We start from the raw sequence: 20360 nt of genomic DNA on the forward strand, positions 1-20360 counted from the left end.
TATCAGTCCTTCCAATGAATATTCTGGACTGATTTCCTTTAAGGTTGACTTGTTTGATCTCCTTGCTTTCCAAGGGACTCTCAAGAGTCTTCTCCATCATCCCAATTCGAAAGCATCAATTTTTCAGCTCTCAGCTTCTTTATGGTCCAACTCTCACATCCATACATGACTACCGGAAAAACCATAGCTTTAACTACACAGACCTTTGTCAGTAAAGTGATAGCTCTGATTTAAATATACTGTCTAGGTTTGAAGGGATTAGATGATATAACATAGTGGAGTGCCTGGACCACAGTGAATGTTAAATAAATAAGAGTGTTGATCACAGTCCATGAAGCATTGGTCAGAACTTTACACAGAACACAAGCAGCCTTATCTCCTGTCCAAACAGTAACTCCAGCCTCCTTTCTGTGTTGTTTTGTTTTCCTTCCTCCAATGGACTAGAAGCTAAGTACCCCCAGGCTGCTAAGCTGTGGATTCAGGAAGGCTGTTTCCTAGAGGGAAGAATAGACCGGTGGGGTAAGCAGTTTCCTTGTGAGGTTTCCTTTCCCCCAATGGCCCTATCCTCTTCCCTCATCTTTCACCAGTGCTCCTGTGGCAGAAAAATTCATTCCCCTTTCTAACTGAATCACAGCTTTAATAAAGCTATTGTATTTGACCACAGGCTTAGGAAACAGTAATAAAACATAATAAGAGAAGATCATTAAAGTTCTATAAAGCAAGCTTCCAGCTTCTTCATTTCCAGTGTCCCCGAGCCTTAGATAAAGGATAAACATTTTTTAATCAAAATCTAAATAACAGTAAACCTCACTTTTCATTTCATTTCAAGCATTTTTCCAGTTAAGTATGTGGTGTTTTCTAATTTCCTGTGTAGATCAGATACACTGTACAAGTTTGTGTGTATGTGTGTGTTTAAGTTTTCAGGGCACTTTTCTGACTGCCCGTTCCAGCACATGTCTTTGGTAAGGTTGTCAGAGAAGTGAGCCAAGAATGATTAAAATTCTGGAGACTGATTTCTGAGAGAACAAGAACAAATGAGTACTGGGAGGTAAAAAGCACTTCTTGGAGGTCTAACTGGGTAAGCTCAGAAAGACTGAGGAAAAGCAGACATTAATTATATGATGAACCAGGTTATGGTTCAAGAATTTTTTTATAAAGGAAAAGAGAGGATCCCTCCAACCTTTTTGCTTACATGAAAAACAGTCATTAAAAAAGCAAGCACTGAAGTCAGAGACTCGAGTCTCATCTCTGGCATTTGCTAGCTGGGTATCCTTGGACAAGGTACTAAACTTCCATGAGCCTCGACTATCTTGTCTGAAAATGGCAATAATAAAAACCTAATTGTTCGTAAGAAGATTATGTGAAATTAAAAAGGGCGGTGCATGTGATGCGCTTCGCACAATGTCTAGCGCATAAATTGTGTTCTGTGCTAAGTCGCTTCAGTCGTGTCTTACCCTTTTCGACTCATGGACTGTAGCCCACCAGGCTCCTCCATCCACGGGATTCTCCAGGTAAGAGAACTAAAGTAGGTTGCCATTTCCTTCTCGAGGGGATCTTCCCGACCCAGGGATAGAACGACATCTCCTGCATTGCAGGCAGATTCTTTACCCACTGAGCCACCTGGGAAGCCCAAGCTCATTATTTATGTTTATGGAGCTACTGCTTAATAGTACCACATTTTGAACAATGAAAGTCTTCCAAAAGAATTATCCAAAGGGAATTTACTAAAGACATTTTAAAACAAGCTGAGCTAAAACATAAGAAACCTAAATCATGGGTAAGACTGGAGGTGGATTAGCAAACTGGAATTTGACACTTCATCAACATCATCATAAAAAAATTTTTTTTCACTCTATGGGGACTCCCAAGATACACATTTTCCCATAATTTGACATCTCTCCATCAGGGAATCTGAACAACTCCCAGCATGTTTTCTTTCTTCATGCTTTATGAAATGATGATGCATGTTCCAATAGATGGTATCTACGATTTGATAAAATATAGTCCTAAGCATTAAGCTTTCTGGTGCTCTGTTCTGAGTAAATAAGCCCAGACAGCTCTGGCTACCAAGTAATTTACAATGTGAGGTACACAGTGTACAGAGAACACTGAGACAGCTAAGCGAACACTGTGCAGAAACAGAGATGTGTGGTTCTTTATTGGCAAAAAAATAAAGCTAATTAATTTTTAAAAATTCCTTTTCACCGTTTACTTATTGGTGAAATTTCTTAAACTAATTACACTTTAACTTACTGTAATTAAATTTCTTAAGTTAATTAATACTTAATTTCTATGAGCCTTGATTTTCTCCTCTATGAAAGGGGTCTACTAACACTTCTTAGAAGGCTGAGGTGAGGTTTGATGTCATCAGTGCCTGGTGCATAGAAAGCATGGGTTTCCTGCTTCCGTCCCTTCTCATAGCTCCCTCCTACCAAAACTGATGTTTCTCTCTTCCCTGAGCACCCACACAGAGGAGCCAGACCAGTCTCACCTTAAGACTGACTTGCATCCTAGATGGACTTCCAAACATCTGCTGTTTCAGTCCTTATTCCAATTAACAATCCCTGCTCCACTGCTACTTTCCCTCTCTAGAAGTCTCTGTTCCCGGTAATTGCCTTGACTCACATCTCCTAATTCTTAATGGTAAATCCCATGCTTGTTACCAAATAGGATCTCAATAAAACCCTGGATACCACAGAATATGGGCATCCCTGGTGGCTCAGATGGTAAAGAATCTATTTGCAATGCAAGAGACTCAGGTTCAATCCCTTGGTGAGGAGGATCCGTGGAGAAGGGAATGGCTATCCATTCCAGTATTCTTGTCTGAAGAATCCCATACAAGTCTGTGGGTTGGCATACAGTCCATGGGTTGGCAAAGAGCTGGACAGAACTGAGCAACAAACACTTCCATTTACCCCACAGAATATGCACCCCCCCCCACCCCCTGCATAAGCTCCATAACGGTAGAGCCATGACTTTCTCATTAATTGCTGAGTCCCTGGTAGCGATTACAAGATGACATAGAGGAAGAGGTTTGTAGAAGGTCTCCCAGCTAAAGTCAAGGTGTCAACAGGGCTGCATTTCTTTCTGAAGATTCCAGGGGAAGACTTGCTTCCTTGCCTTTTCCAGCTTTTAGAGCCTGCCCACATCCCTTGGCTCATAGCCTTTTTTCTCCATCTTCAAAGCCAGAAATGGCAGATTGAGTCCTTCTCACATCTAATTCCTCTGCCTCCTTCTTCTATTTTTAAGAAGCTTTGTGGTACAGATTTTGTTCAAATTTCACAAAATTTTATGCGAGTGTCCATTATTTGTTTTATACCTTATTCAAGGTTCCACATTGTATTTAGTTGCACTGAGCAGCTTCATCTGCATGCAACAAATTCAGGTAAATTCTCTTTTCATTTTTACAAATATTTTCTAGTTTTCCTTGTTATGACTTCTTAGACATACCCATCATTTAAAAGTGGTCATTTGATTTCTAAATACATGGGGTTTTAAAGTATCTTTGATCTTAATTTCTCATTTTGACATTAATTTCTCACTTAAATACTATCTTCTCCATAATTGTCCTCTGTGTTTTTCCAGTCTTCTAACTTTATTGAGGTTTTCAATGGCTAAGTCAAAGATCTCTCTTGGTAAATGTCACATTGCACCTGAAAATATATGGGTTATTTTTTGATATTGATTTCTAACAGAATTCAATAAGAGATAAGAGAACAGACTCTATATGATTTCAATGCATTTAGACCTTGAAATGTTTGCACCTTGTTTTATGTCCCTGGATATTTTCTGATGTCTTCAAGTTTACAGTCTATGGGAACTTGAATAGAATTTATATCCTAATGTTGTATGAAAATTGTATAAATCTTAATTTGTTGACTTGGTTTGTGGTGCTTTTTAGGTCTACTGTATCATTCTATATTTCTGTATATTCATTCTATTAATTTTTGAGAGTTTGATATTGAAACTCCTGTCTAAAATCTTAACTTATCTACTTAAAAGATAATTGTAATATATAGTGGAACTTTGTGTAACTTTGTTCTGTATTTTCCAAATCTCGTATGAATATGTTAAATTTTCATAATTAAAAGAAAATTAAAAAGTGAAAAAAAAACTAAAAGAAAAAAAAAGAACACTTGGACATTGGACCCACCTGGATAATCTAGGTTAATCTTTCTATTGTAAAGACAGCTGATTAGCAACCTCAGTTCCTTATACAATCTTAATTCCCCTTTGCCATGAAACATAGTATATTCACAGGTTCTAAGGTTTGCTTATTTAACTTATATGCAGAGTACATCATGAAAAATGCTGGGCTGGAAGAAGCACAAGCTGGAATCAAGATTACCAAGAGAAATATCAGTAACCTCAGATATGCAGATGACACCACCCTTATGGTAGAAAGTGAAGAGGAACTCAAAAGCCTCTTGATGAAAGTGAAAGAGGAGAGTGAAAAAGTTGGCTTAAAGCTCAACATTCAGAAAACGAGGATCATGGCATCTGGTCCCATCACTTCATGGGAAATAGATGGGGAAACAGTGGAAACAGTATCAGACTTTATTTTTTGGAGTTCCAAAATCACTGCAGATGGTGATTGCAGCCATGAAATTAAAAGACGCTTGCTCATTAGAAGAAAAGTTATGACCAACCTAGATAGCATATTCAAAAGCAGACACATTACTTTGCCAACAAAGGTCCATCTAGTCAAAGCTGTGGTTTTTCCAGTAGTCATGTATGGATGTGAGAGTTGGACTGTGAAGAAAGCTGAGCGCCGACGAACTGATGCTTTTGAACTGTGGTGTTGGAGAAGACTCTTGAGAGTCCCTTGGACTGCAAGGAGATCCAACCAGTCCATTCTAAAGGAGATCAGTCCTGGGTGTTCTTTGGAAGGACTGATGCTAAAGCTGAAACTTCAATACTTTAGCCACCTCATGCAAAGAGTTGACTCATTGGAAAAGATTCTGATGCTGAGAGGGATTGGGGGCAGGAGAAGAAGGGGATGACAGAGGATGAGATGGCTGGATGCCATCACCAACTCGAAGGACATGGGTTTGGGTGAACTCTGGGAGTTGGTGATGGACAGGGAGGCCTGGTGTGCTGCAATTCATGGGATCGCAGAGTTGGACACGACTGACCAACTGAACTGAACTGAAGGTTTGGGAGATGGTTATCTTCACGGAGTCATTACTCTGCCCTACCCTACTAGGTTAGGTTTTTCATTAAAAAAAAAAAAAATTGCACTGAAGCGACTTAGCAGCTGCAGCAGCATGGGCCAGGCATTATGCTGACTAAGCATTTTGCATACATTTTTCTGCTTTGGTCCTCACGATAACCCTAGGAGGCAGGAACCATTATAATTCTAATTTTAAACATGCCAAAGCTAAAGAATACAGAAGTTTGAAAGATCTGCCCAAAGTCAAGATCTAATCCATAGCAGTGCTGGGTTTGAATCCAGGACCAAGCATAGTCCTAAGGTCTTACTCTTAATGGCTAGACTATATAAGTACAGGTACTGAAAATATATCTATAGCAGTGGATAAGCTTGGGTAAAAAACAGAAGTTGAAGACTAAAGTTCTAGTGCCCTCCAGTCAAAGTGGTAGCTTGATGGATAGTTTCAAAATGATTAGCTGCACGTCCTCAGGTGGGAGTCTTCTCCTTGCAAATGACAAAAGTCTCACCAGACAGCTTATTCCAAAAAGAGTGGGTCAAATAACCTAAAAAATGCAGGATCGGGGCTTCAGGTATGCCTGGATCCTGGACTCGAATGATCTTACCAAGAATCAGTTTTCCCTTTTTTCTCTTGAATCTGCCTCCCTGAGTTGATGCTTCAAGTCAGTGAGATGGTAACAAAACAGCTACGGCAACTCTAGCTGCTATTTCCTGTCAGCATGTAAGTCCAACAAGAAAAGAGTGAATTCTTCTTTCCTAAAGTGCCAGGGAAAACTGCCTGGGTTATGCCAGAGCTCCTGGCCCATCTTGAAGTAACTGCTGTGGTCAGATGAACGCACATTCTGATGGCTTAGTTATGGGTTATGTGTTCCTTTCTGGACTCAGAGGTGGTGTCAGCATCACTAGACCATATAGCTTCACAAGAGTAGGGGAGGAATAATTTTGACTGTAGCTAACAGACTCTTATTTACAGGGTCTTTACAAGAAATATTGGGTAGGGAGTTCCAGCTTGGATAAATCTGAAGTTTAATAATGTCAAGGGTCTGAGTGCTTCTCTGTGGTCCATGGCATTTACCCTTCAGGATCACAAGGTGGCTTCCACAACTGGTTCCACATAATAAGATCCTAAAGTAGGAAGGAATGGACAGGGCTTTCTTCTTATGAGTCTCTTTCTTTTGTTCAAGAAAGAAAATCTTTTCCAGAAGGCCCCTCAGGAGACTTTCCTTGATGTGTCATCAGCCAGCACCGAGTCACATGTTTATCTCTAAGAAAGCTCATGTTCTTGGACTGAGGACACTAACATCTAAATAACTAGAAAAAGGGTTCTACTGGTAGGAAAGAATGGGGAGTGGCCACTGGGTTGTAACCAACTGTGTCTGCACCAGTTTCCTGGAGGAAAATTGGGGCATTTGATTATCAGGAGGAGGCTGAGAAGATATTGGATAGCAAAAACACTGGATTTGTATTGGGGCTAAACTGAGAGCAGGGTAGGTTTTAAATTCTGGAGCATACTAGGAGCTCCCTGGGAAATTCAGAGAGTCCATAAACCAAATCAAGAAATTGGATTGCCTCTGAGCTTTAGGTTTCAATGGGGACAGTCAAAACTAGCATGGAACATGGGGATTGAAGTGATTGCTTTGAAAAATAGTCACAACAATCCCTTTCATCCTGTTCCTTTTTTTATAATGTGACTTTGAAAATCTTCCCTGGTAACTCAGTTGGTAAAGAACCTGCCTGCAATGCAGGAGACCCCAGTTCGATTCCTGGGTTGGGAAGATCTTCTGGAGAAGGGATAGGCTACTCATTCCAGCATTCTTGGGCTTCTCTGGTGGCTCAGACAGTAAAGAATCTGCCTGCAATGTGAGAGACCTGGCTTCAATCCCTGGGTTGGGGAGATCCTCTAGAAAAGGGAATGGCTACCCACTCCAGTATTCTGGCCTGGAGAATTCCATAAACTGTATAGTTCATGGGGTTGCAAAGAGTTGGACATGACTGAATGACTTTCACTTGAAAATCTTCAGGAGGTAAAGTCTCTTCACCTACCCTTAATTTTGGCTGGCCTGTTTCTCTGACAAACGTTCTATAATGGAACTAACACTGACCTCTGACCTAAGAAAGTTTGAAGCTTTCATTTTTTTCCCTCTTAGAAGCTAGTTGCCCAGAAATAGGACATAGGGATCCTGCTGGAAGGGCCCTGTAGAGAGAGAACAGCACCAGAGGATGAGTTGACTTGAAAACTGAAGTTGACAAATACAGCTGCCAACCACATGAAAATATTCTGGAATATTCTGGCCCCATCTGAGCACCCAGCTGAAAGCAATTGGATGGGCAACCCCAGCTAAATCATACAGAGCAGAAGAACCACCCAGCTGAGCCCAGAGAATTCCCAAGATGCTGAGCAATGTGTGTGCTTAGTTGCTCAGTCATGTCTGACTCTTTGTGACTCTACGGACTATAGCCCACCAGGCTCCTTGGTCCATGGGATTCTCCAGGCAAGAACAGTGGAGTGGGTTGTCAAGCCCTCCTCTGGGGATCTTCCCAATCCAAGGATCGAACCCAGGTCTCCCACATTGCAGGCAGATTCTTTACCATCTATGCCACCAGGAAAGCCATGAATCATTATTGGTTTAAGCCATTATGTTTTGGGATGGTGTGAGACAGAGCAAGGACTTCCCAAGTGACACTAGTGGTAAAGAACCTGCCTTCCAATGCAGGAGATGTAAGAGATACGGCTTCCATCCCTGGGTTGGGAAGATCCCCTGCACAAGGGCATGACAACCCACTTCAGTATTCTTGGTGGAGAATCCCATGGACAGAGAAGCCTGGAGGACTAGAGTCCATAGTGTGGCAAAGAATTGGACATGACTGAAGTTGTGCCTGCACTTTGCATGCACGCACTCACTTGACAGAGTAATAGGTAATTGAAACAGAAATCATCTTCAGTTCACTCATTTCACAGAGGAGTCTGAAAAACTAACGTTAAATGATTTACTCAGAGCCACATAGCTCAACAGGCACAGAGGTATGGTAAGAACTCAGATTTCTGCATTCTCAACCTACTGCTCTGATCATCAAACCTGACATAACTGTTTATATACAGACATAATGAGTGCTTTTGCAACTTCACTTGATGTGTATACAATGTAATAGCTTGCACTGAGTATTTATTATGTGCATGGCACAGTGCTAAATGCATTATCTCATCTAATTCTCACAGTGAGCCTCTAAAGTAGGTCTGGTGCAACCCCTCATTTTACAAATAAGATAAATGAGGTTAAAGAGGTTAAGTAATGTGCTCATAGTCACCAAGCTAAGTAAGTGATGGAGTCAGAATTCAAATCTAGATATGTCTGATTTAAAATTCTTGCTCTTTTAATCATCATGGTACACAGCTTCCACTGACTCACAAGGGCATTTTCCCAACAAATCAAGTTTTTCTATCTTGCAGGATGCAGTGATTCCATTCAGCCCAACTCTGCCTTTCATATTTTAAAGGTGCCTTCAGTCCACTGGGGATTTCAGGACGAAGGCAGAGAAGACAAGTTTGGCTCATTTAAGACCTTAACCTTGTTGAGTGCATACTCGGAGTCACTAGGACTTAAGGAAAGAAAGAAAAAAATCTTGAGGGTTAACTTCACAGGAACTATATTTAAGGCACTTCCCACCCAACCCCAACATACTGCCTCTCAGGATTCATGGGCTCTTATCCTTAAATAACCTTGTGAAGCGCAGGATGAGAGTGCAGCATGTTGGTTCAGGAAGTTTGTATGCGTCTTGCTGAGCAGAAGAAAAAAAATAAGGAAGAGGAATGGGAAAGAAGGCATAAACAGAAAGGCAGTTGGACAAGTGAAGGGTCAAATACTGATCTACTATTTTCAAACTAGAAACCAAAAGTCACCTCCCCGGTCATCTTCTTAGGTTGACTATCTCTCGGTTTACCAAGAACAGTTCTGGCCCACACCTAGTGTCTTGGCATAATTGTCAATAGTGCTTCATTTCACATCCAAACAAGGTTTTCCGGTTGGGATGATAAATCATATGATGACCTCCTCCACCATTCACTCGCAGTCAACCACTTCAGGTCTGTTTCATGGAAGAGAACAAGGCATTAGATGCTACAAAGTGTGCTAAGGACCCCAGGGTCCTCAGACACAGCCCCTGACCTCAAAGAGTCCACCGTGTGGTAGCAGAAATAGGTAACAGCTTTCTGATGGATGAAACACAGTCACAGAGGCACTGTTGGGTGCAGGGGCAGGCAGAAGCTGAAGTGAGAGACGGGGCAGTGCATTTTGGACAGAGGGAAAGCAAGTACAAAGGCATGGGAGTATGGAAACATGGCATGGTTTGGGAACCGTAGTAACCAATCCTTCCTATGGGCAAGTGTAAGGCAAAAATCTCCCTCAAACTTATTTTTCAGAAAAGTGTCTTTTTATTTATTCCAAAGTCTATTGTTTTAGGAAGTGATCCCTTGTTTATTTTACCATTTTATTTTATTGAAGTACAGTTGACTGGTAATATTACATTAGTTTCAAGTATACAACATAGTGATTCAATATTTTTACACAGTATGAAATGATCACCATGATAAGTCTAGATACCATCTGTCAGCATACAAAGGTCTTACAATATTATTGACTATATTCCTTATGCTGCACATTACATCCCTGATGGTTACTTTATTTTAAATAAAATAAATTATCATTTGGGGAAGATGACATTAGGGGAGAGAGAGAAGGAGGGAGAGATTTAAAGTGTATTTAGTACTATTTTTTTTGCCTGGGATGTTGTTCTGTCATTCAGTCACATTTGGCTCTTTGTGACCCATGGACGATAGCACACCAGGCTTCCTTATCCGTCACCATCTCCTGGAGCTTGCTCAAACTCATGTCCATTGAGTCAACAATGCCATCCAACCATCTCATCCTTGTTGTCCCCTTCTCCTCCTGCCTTCAATCTTTCCCAGCATCAGGGTCTTTTCCAATGGGTCGGCTCTTAGCATCAGGTGGCCAAAGTATTGGCGCTTCAGCTTCGGCACTAGTCTTCCAATGAATATTCAGAGTTAATTTCTTTTAGGATTGACTGGTTTCATCAATCTTCTCCAACACCACAGTTTGAATATGTCTTCAAAATTGTTTGGGTATGTCATCATGAATTGGCCTTTTAAAGACCATTTTAAAAATAGCACATAGCTGCATAATGGAGAATACATATATATACCCATCGGAGACTTTTTGAAATGTTCATTGCTATATAAAGGGGTATGAATATGTGTGGCTTGTGATAAAGATTCCAGTGGCACATCAGTCAGCTTCAAAAAGTTCTGTGTACAAAGAACACACAGAATTAAAAAGATGATATATTCTGAAAATCTGCATTCTGTGACTCAAAAATGGCTATAGTGATGGTGGAAACAGACATTGTTGTCAGAGCTGTCAATGTAGAGTTAGAATTAAATATTTCCTGAAATTTGAGAGACAAAGGAATCAATATTTCCATTTTATTAACATTTCAGTAATATTTAATTTGACACATTTACATTAATGTTAAACATAGTAAGTCAGTCAGTCAGTCAGTTCAGTCACTCAGTCGCATCCAACTCTTTGCCACCCCATGAACTGCAGCCTCCAGGCCTCCCTGTCCATCACCAACTCCCGGAGTTCACTCAAACTCATGTCCATTGAGTTGGTGATGCCATCCAGCCATCTCATCCTCTGTCGTCCCCTTTTCCTCCTGCCCCCAATCCCTCCCAGCATCAGAGTCTTTTCCAATGAGTCAACTCTTCGCATGAGGTGGCCAGAGTACTGGAGTTTCAGCTTTAGCATCATTCCTTGCAAAGAAATCCCAGGGCTGATCTCCTTTAGAATGGACTGGTTGGATCTCCTTGCAGCCCAAGGGACTCTCAAGAGTCTTTTCCAACACCACAGCTCAAAAGCATCAATTCTTCGGCACTCAGCTTTCTTCACAGTCCAACTCTCACATCCATACATGACCACTGGAAAAACCATAGCCTTGACTAGATGGACCTTTGTTGGCAAAGTAATGTCTCTGCTTTTGAATATGCTATCTAGGATGGTCATAACTTTTCTTCCAAGGAGTAAGTGTCTTTTAATTTCATTGCTGCAATCACCATTTGCAGTGATTTTGGAGCCCAAAAAAATAAAGTCTGACACTGTTTCCACTGTTTCCCCATCTATTTCCCATGAAGTGATGGGACAAGATGCCATGATCTTCGTTTTCTGAATGTTGAGCTTTAAGCCAACTTTTTCACTCTCCTCTTTCACTTTCATCAAGAGGCTTTTGAGTTCCTCTTCACTTTCTACCATAAGGGTGGTGTCATCTGCATATCTGAGGTTATTGCTATTTCTCCCAGCAATCTTGATTCCAGCTGTGCTTCTTCCAGTCCAGCATTTCTCATGATGTACTCTGCATAGAAGTTAAATAAGCAGGGTGACAACATACAGCCTTGATGTACTCCTTTTCCTATTTGGAACCAGTCTGTTGTTCCATGTCCAGTTCTAACTGTTGCTTCCTGACCTGCATATAGGTTTCTCAAGAGGCAGGTTAGGTGGTCTGGTATTCCCGTCTCTTGAATTCTCCACAGTTTATTGTGATCCACACAGAATGTGGTCTACTGGAGAAGGGAATGGCAAACGACTTCAGTATTCCTGCCTTGAGAACCCCATGAACATAGTAAGTAGACATTAAAAATTTTTCATCTGTATCCCCAAACATTTGTGCATTTAAGTTGGCCATCAGAGCTTTTTTGAGTGGTCCTCTCATGAGAAAACAGTGGGATTGCTGTAATGCCTGGGATTACCTGAGGTTTAGCACGCGTGATGGTTTGTTTTATTGGGGATCAGCCGGTAGAGGTAGGGGAGTAGCTAAGGGATGAAGTTGTAAATGTAGGTATGTGGTCTAATCAGGGAAGACCTGGGGTATCACATGCCAGGACTGCAGTGGCCAATAGAAACCTGGATGGATGTTCATGAGATCAGTATATCTTATTTAATTTGCTGTATATCTTATTCAATTTATTTATATCTTAAATAGTTGGAAGAATTATTTGGTGGCAGTGTAGAGGGGAAAGCAGAAATGTAGGAATGTCAACCCATTCTAGAAATACAAGTGCACTGGTAGCAGCAATCCCATCAGTCTTGCTTTGTGGTTGCATCTACAGAGTCTAGAAGAGTGCCTGACCCATGGAAAGCAATCAAAACTTATTGAATGAGTGAATGGCCCAGTCTGAAATTGCCTGGTTTCACCCCTCCTTTCACCCTTATCAGAAGAAGCTTCCGAAGACTTTTCAGGATAGCCCTCCCACTTTTGACTATGTCAGTTGCCCTGTGGTTCATCTGTTTTTTTCCCCTAAACTAAAACCTCTTCTTCCAATCAATTCTACTCCTCTAATGTCTCATCATCACAGTCTGAATAAGGACTATGGCAATGTGCTACCTTAAAACTTTTCTTTGTAAAGGTACCATTTTAGGAAGCTTACTTAGGGAAAGGAAGTCACCTCACCAGTCATCTCATCATGGTATCTTCCATAATATGAATTTCTTCATTCATGAGTAGGATTATAATTGACTTAGGATATTGAGAAAACTGTCTTGTGCTACAGGAAAAAATAAAGTTGGATCTATACTTCAAACTGCACACAAAAGTGATCTTCAGTTGGAGCTTATTGTGAAAAGTAAAATCATAAAGATAAAAGAAGATGATACTGGAGTTAAGATATTATCATCTTGAAGTGGAGCCAGACTTAAGAAGGATGGATTCGACTACATCAAAACATAAGATCTCCATTCAAAACAGCATTACTATATGCAATGTTCTTGAACATGTAACAGACTGGGAGAAGATATTTACTTTAAAACTGACTAGGGTGAATAACTAGAAAGTACAAGAAAAGGTTTTTAAATGGTAGGAAAATGGCAGAGAACTCAAAAATATGCTAATGCTAAAAATGGGGTATTCACTATTGAAACACATTTCTAGGCTCAAGATGGAGCTGCTCCTGTTTGGGCTGTCATATTCCCTGGTAGCTCAGATAGTTAAGAATCTGTCTGCAATGCAGGAGACCAGGGTTTGATCCCTGGGTCGGGAAGATCCCCTGGAGAAGGGAATGGCAACCCACTCCAATAATCTCGCCTGGAGAATCCCATGGACAGAGGAACCTGGTGGGCTACAGTCCATAGGATTGCAAAGAGTTGGACATGACTGAGTGACTAACCCTCACTCATCAGCAAACCTAAATTTCCTGTTCCTGAAAATGTTCCACTTGATCAGAAACAGAGTGTATCCAGTCAGCCAACTCCAAACGCCAAGCCAGCTCTGGACTGTAGAGTTATTTCCTTGTTCCTTGATCTTTTGAAATATGAGATCAGATATGCAACACCAGTCAGTCATGCCATTTCCACACTGCCACTTCTAACGCTCTGTAAAACTCATTCTTGCTCAAAATCCCTCAGAAGAGTGGTCCACTGGTTATGGACTGTTTTCTCTTGAATAAAGGATATCAAACTTGTTACTGAATTGTTTTATTTTGACATTACATAACAAGCTTATAAAGAGCTATTTATCTTTATTAGTAACATAAGAAATGTAAATATAATGCTGCAATGAGTTATCACTTTATATCCAAAAGATTGACAAAAATCAGAAATTCAGAGAATAACCAAATATCAAGGAGTAGATATCCAAGATTTTACCAATCACAACATTCAGTGAGAAAATGAAAGAAACAGAAAACTTTCTTGAGCATCATACATGTAAAGTTTAACATACAAATAAACAAAACAATAAAATACTTTAAAAAATGTGTATTCATGAACTTTTATTAAATATGTTAGAGATTCTGTGGGAAAAAGTTTCAGTAATGGGAGTGGGATATGGAGATAAAAGAAAAATAAAATTAGATCAAATGCAATAAAATAACAAAGATGTATTACATGAACTAAAGACAGGTTACGATCTCAGTAGTATGATTAACTAGCCTTTCTACACTCCAAAATAAACAAGTAAGTGGAGAGAGCAAGCCTCCAGAGAATCCAAGGGCGATTCTCTCTCATAATTCCTGCTTTACAAGGGCAGTGTTCTACCTGCTAATATACACAGTATTTAATTAGTTCCTGTCCACAGGTGACTGCTCTTCCAACTGGATAATGGAAGGCAAATTTAGGGATTTTTCTCACTCCCAAAGAGTACTGATTTTATAGATGATTAAGTGTCTGCCCTCATTCCCTATAGCCCACTCAGATTAACACCAAGACCACCCCTAAGAAAGCATTTCCAAAAGTTTGAAAAACATAATTTTGCCAAAAAGAATTAGTATTACTCAGGGATCTGGGAGATGGCCTGGAGATTACGAAGAAAGTCAGAGATTAACACACAACTGACTGGATTTTTTTTTAAATAACTCTTTCGGCATTAGTTTCCATACTGTTCAAACTGAGGCAAGGGGTCCACTAGCAAGGGCTTTGTTGAAGGTATCTGAAGAAAACTGAAAGAAGCATCAGTGGGATTTTCTTTTGTTTGCATTCTTGGGGTGAATGAAATAATGGTTATGAAAATGAGATATTTCTATTATCTGTGGTGGTTATAGGAATTACTTAACACTATTTAGCAAGTAACATACTAAAGGAGTGTAATTAAAATATCTTGATCAGAGCTTACCTGGGGCTATCTTTGCAAATACTTATTTTTGAAGGGATGGAGGTATTTGGAGAATTACAATACTAAAAAGCAGGGAACCACTTGGGTATATATGTGAGAATTGGGAAAAATGAACTTGTTCAGGAAGGTGTTGGGCCAAGGAATCATTCTGGTATCCATCTCCATAGGCTTCTGAGGCCTATGAGAGTCAGGCCCAGTGGTACAGACTTCATTCTTGCTCTTTTGGGAGGATTGGGATATCATATTTCACTGCACTCACTTTAATAAGATAAGATGTTGGCTAAATAGAAAAAGGAGTACGTCAAGGCTGTATATTGTCACCCTGCTTATTTAATTTATATGCAGAGTACATCATGAGAAACGCTGGGCTGGAGGAAGCACAAGCTGGAATCAAGATTGCCAGGAGAAATATCAATAACCTCAGATATGCAGATGATACCACCCTTATGGTAGAAAGTGAAGAGGAACTCAAAAGCCTCTTGATGAAAGTGAAAGAGGAGAGTGAAAGAGTTGGTTTAAAACCCAACATTCAGAAAATGAAGATCAGGCCATCTGGTCCCATCACTTCATGGGAAATAGATGGGGAAACAGTGGAAACAGTGTCAGACTTTATTTTGGGGGGCTCCAAAATTATTGCAGATGGTGATTGCAGCCATGAAATTAAAAGACGCTTACTCCTTGGAAGGAAAGTTATGACCAACCTAGATAGCATATTCAAAAGCAGAGACATTACTTTGCCAACAAAGGTCCATCTAGTCAAGGCTATGGTTTTTCCAGTGGTCATGTATGGATGTGAGAGTTGGACTATAAAGAAGGCTGAGTGCCGAAGAATTGATGCTTTTGAACTGTGGTGTTGGAGAAGACTCTTGAGAGTCCCTTGGACTGCAAGGAGATCCAACCAGTCCATCCGAAAGGAGATCAGTCATGGGTGTTCATTGGAAGGACTGATGTAGAAGCCGAAATTCTAATACTTTGGCCACCTGATGTGAAGAACTGACTCACTTGAAAAGACTCTGATGCTGGGAAAGATTGAGGGTAGGAGGAGAAGGGGACAACAGAAGATGAGATGGTTGGATTGCATCACTGACTCAATGGACGTGGGTTTGGGTGGACTCCAGGAGTTGGTGATGGACAGGGAGGCCTGGCTTGCTGCAGTTCATGGGGTCGCAAAGAGTCAGACATGACTGAGCGACTGAACTGTAGTGAACTGAACTGAATATGATAACAGCATGAGATGAGATTTAGATGCTCTCAGGAGCTTAGGGAAGGGGAATGAAATCAGTCACTAAAGTAACAATGTAATTACATGAGAATGGGATAGGCTGAGGGGTGCAAATACCTTCCCTAAAGCAGTGGACTTAGAAATTCCACCCTGTTCTCTTTTCAACTTCTAGAGGCTTTTCTGAAATTAAATGTACTATGCTATGAATCTTACTAAACTGAGATTATCTCTTTGGAAGACATGAAAGAGAGAGAAATTGATTTCATAGTTGAAAGGTAAAGACAGGTAAGTTTACTAGGAAGTGGTTAGGCAATTGGGGGGTGGAGGTATCGCCTGTTCATACCACCAGCGAATGTGGTAAGATGGAGTCAGGTAGATCTGAGTTTGAATCCCAATTTAGCTACTTTATGGTTGGGTAACATGTAACAAGCTTCTTCACCTCTCTGAACCTAGGCTTCCTTATGTGTATAGGTTCAAATGTCTAATAAGTTAAGAGCTATCACCTACATAATTAGGAGATTCTTATGTACTTTAGGAACACACCATATATTTCTTTTTTTTTTTTAATTTATTTATTTATTTTTAATTTTTACTTTACAATTCTGTATTGGTTTTGGCATAGATTGACATGAATCCACCACCAGTCTCAAATGCAAACTCTTCTGTTCTTCTCTCCACTCTCCACGTGTACTGCCTACTGAGGATCTTGGCGGTACCTTATCGGTGTTGCAAACTGAAACAAGAAGACAATGCCAGTACCAAGTGTGGTACCCCCAGGACGATCCAAAGTTTTGGAATAGTTTATTATGTAGTGAAAGTGAAAGTGTTAGTCGCTCAGTTTTGTCCAGCTTTTTGCAATCCCATGGACTGTAGCCCACCAGGTTTTTCTGTCCATGGGATTCTCCAGGCAAGAATACTGAAATGGGTTACCATTTCTTTCTCCAGGGGATCTTCCCAATCCGGGGATTGAACCGGCGTCTCCTTCATTGCCAGCAGATTCTTTACTGTCTGAGCCAATAGACAACTAATATATATTTTATTATTACTTAAGTAGTAATAAAGAATCCACCTGCCATGCAGGAGACCCCGGTTTGATTCCTGGGTCCACAAGATTGGCTGGAGAAGGGATAGGCTACCCACTCCAGTATACTTGGACTTCCCTGGTGGCTTTGACAGTAAAGAATCTGCCCGCAGTGCAGGAGACCGGGGTTCGATCCCTGGGTCAGGAAGATCCCCTGGAGAAGGGAATGGCTTCCCACTCCAGTATTTCAGTCTGGAGAATTCCATGGACAGAGGAGCCTGGCGGGCTACAGTCTGTGGAGTCGAAAAGAGTTGGAAACAACTGAGCGACTCACTCACATGCTCACTCCATAACAAAACCATAACCTAAAATGTTGGACTGCGTTTGGAATTAGATAGAGGGAAAAGCTGGAATTATAACCAAGAACGGTTAGTTTTGAATTTATGCTGGATCTGCTTCTGTGACTTTAACCCTCATCTTGCTGCCTTTGTGACTGTAGGCATACACAATGGCTTGCCCCAGGGAGATAACCTGAGCCACCTACCTGGGAAGGACTAAGGAAGTAAAACTAACACATTCCCCTGCCTGAAGCTCGGCATGCTAGGGAAGGTTTGCAAAGACTGAATAGTCTTTTTACTTTGTTTCCTCACCTCCCCCCATCTCTAATCCATAGAAGAACCTGGCAACCAGGCCCCAACAAGATGGTTATTTTGAGGTGTTACCCTGCCATCTTCTCTGCCAGCCAGCTCCCAAATAAAGTGGCTTGGTAGTCCCAAAACCTTGTCCTGGATTCACTGGCTATCTTGTGAGCAGAGTGAGCTAGGATTTTGTAACAAAAGGACTTGGAGGAGAGTATCGTAAAAGCCTGAAGAAACCTGAAGAAACTGTTATGAGAATCCTGCTTTTTTTTTTTTTGGCTGCACCACAGGCATGCAAGATCTTAGTTCTTCCATCAGGGATCAGTCCCAACCTCCCTACAATGAAAGCACAGAGTCTTAACCACTGGACCACCCCGAAAATCCCCCTGATGGGTTTTGAAAAAGCTGTAGATAAAGGCTTAAGGGGAAATGAGGAAAATGTTACTGGAAACTGGAGAAAGAGGGTCTTTGTTATGTAGTGGCAAGAATTTAGCAACATTGTCACCTGCAATAATGTGGAAAGTGGGAAATTTGCCTAATTAATCAGGTATTCTAGTTAAGTACATTTCCAGGTAAAGTGTTGAAGGTGTTGACTGAAGTCTTCTTCCTGATTATAGCAAAATGTGGGAAGAAAAAGATAATATAGAAAACTAATTTTAAAAAAGGACCCAGGGCTTGCTAGATTTGAAAATTCCTGTCTTCTTCAGATGGCAAATAATACTAAAATGAAGAAATGACTTCCAGTTAAAAATAAACTCTAGGGTGCTGCAAAGAAAACATCATCAGATGATGAAGGTGAGAGTGTGGCTGTAAAACCATTTGTTCAGACCTCAAAAAGATCTACAGCAGTGATTCAGAGAATCATTCAGACAAACAATAAGGCTTTAAAGAAATTTATGAGTGTGGTACCTCAGCAGTTTCAGCAGAATGAGCCTCCAGAGTACAGAAGAGCTTACCTCAGAGATTTGCAGGTATGACTTTTGTCCAATGGAATAGACCCCCAGTTAGATTCACAGGAGACTCACAAACTTTTTAAATGAATGATACTGGCCAAAACACTGCCTGCATGGAGTAAATGGGACAGAGATAGTACAAAATGAAAAGGAGACTTTGGACCCTGAAGTTCTAGCGACAGGAAGCAGACTGACAAACTACACAGCTGCAAACACGAGTATCTCTTCATAGAAGAGAAATAGTAACTCAGAGAGTAGAATCAAGAGCCCAAGGGGTAAAGTGAAAAGCCATGGAGAATCATTCCCAGGCAGAAGTAGGACTGAGCCCTAATCAGGGCAGTTCTAACACACATCTAGAAGGATTTTTAGGATGGTTTTGGAACTCCAACTCTTCTGTGCCTCCTATCTTCTTTTTGAACAGGAGTGTCTGTACCAATTATCTGAAGCTCGTCCCACAATTGTATGTTGGGAGGCATTCAGGTGAAAAGGAGGAGTGGCATATGGGAAACACCTGGGCTTCCTCGGTAGCTCAATTGGAAAAGAATCTGCCAGAAATGTGGGAGACCCTAGGTCGGGAAGATCCCTGGAGAAGGGCATGGCAACCCACTCCAGTACTCTTGCCTGGAGAGTCCATGGGCGGAGGAGCCTGCCGGGGTGTAGTCCATAGGGTTGCAAAGTGTCAGACACAACTGAGCGACTTCACTTTCACTTTTCACTTTCATGCATTGGAGAAGGAAATGGCAACCCACTCCAGTGTCCTTGCCTGGAGAATCCCAGGGACTGGGGAGCCTGGTGGGCTGCAGTCTATGAGGTTGCACAGAATCAGACACGACTGAAGAGACTTAGCAGCAGTAGCAGCAGCATAGGTATGGATTTTAAATGATTTTTACACCCCACCCCCATCCCATGGCATTTTTGTGAAGATCATCTAGAAATCCTAGCTCAAATGTATTTAACTGAATCAATAAAAGACAGACACTATCCCAGTTCCCTTCCTTCTTCTCAACTATATCTCAGTTTCTCCCTGGACTAGATCAAAATGTCCATTTCCACTCCCAAATAAATCAAAAGCTCTTCTATGAATGGATAGACATATATATATATGAGGAAGAGGTGGGGAGTTGCTTAAAACAGCAGCCAGCCAAAATGTGTTAAGGGTCATTATGTGCATTAATTATAATTTGTGCCAATAACAGTTAAAATATAGTGAATACTTCTACAAGTCAGGTACCTTTACATTTCATCCACAAAATAGGCCTATGAGTAGGTATTACTATTATTTCCACTTTGCATATATATATATATATATATATTTATTTATTTAAAGTGGAAAACAGAATGATCAATTAACTTCTTCATAGTTGCAAAGCCAGTGAGTTGTAGTATCAGGATTTGTGGGTCCTTGGGCAGTGGCTCTTCCCAACTTGGCTTTTAAAGAGCCAAAAAAGATCCAGCTCAATTCCTGGCTCTTTAGTATCGGTTAATAAGTAACAGTCCTTGTTCTTTCTCCAGGAACCAGTCTGAATCCAGATGGTCTCTTTACATAAAGGATAATGACGGCATGCTAGAACTCTCACTCGACAAATAGTCTCTCCCTACCTACTTTCACTGACATCTCAGCCAAACCCAAGGCAAGCTCTCAAAAAAAGGCGCAGAGGCTACCATTCTAGAGTTTCGGAGCCCC

The sequence above is a fragment of the Oryx dammah genome, unplaced genomic scaffold, assembly GCF_014754425.2.
Source record: "Oryx dammah isolate SB20612 unplaced genomic scaffold, SCBI_Odam_1.1 HiC_scaffold_17, whole genome shotgun sequence".
NCBI classification, from domain to species: domain Eukaryota; kingdom Metazoa; phylum Chordata; class Mammalia; order Artiodactyla; family Bovidae; genus Oryx; species Oryx dammah.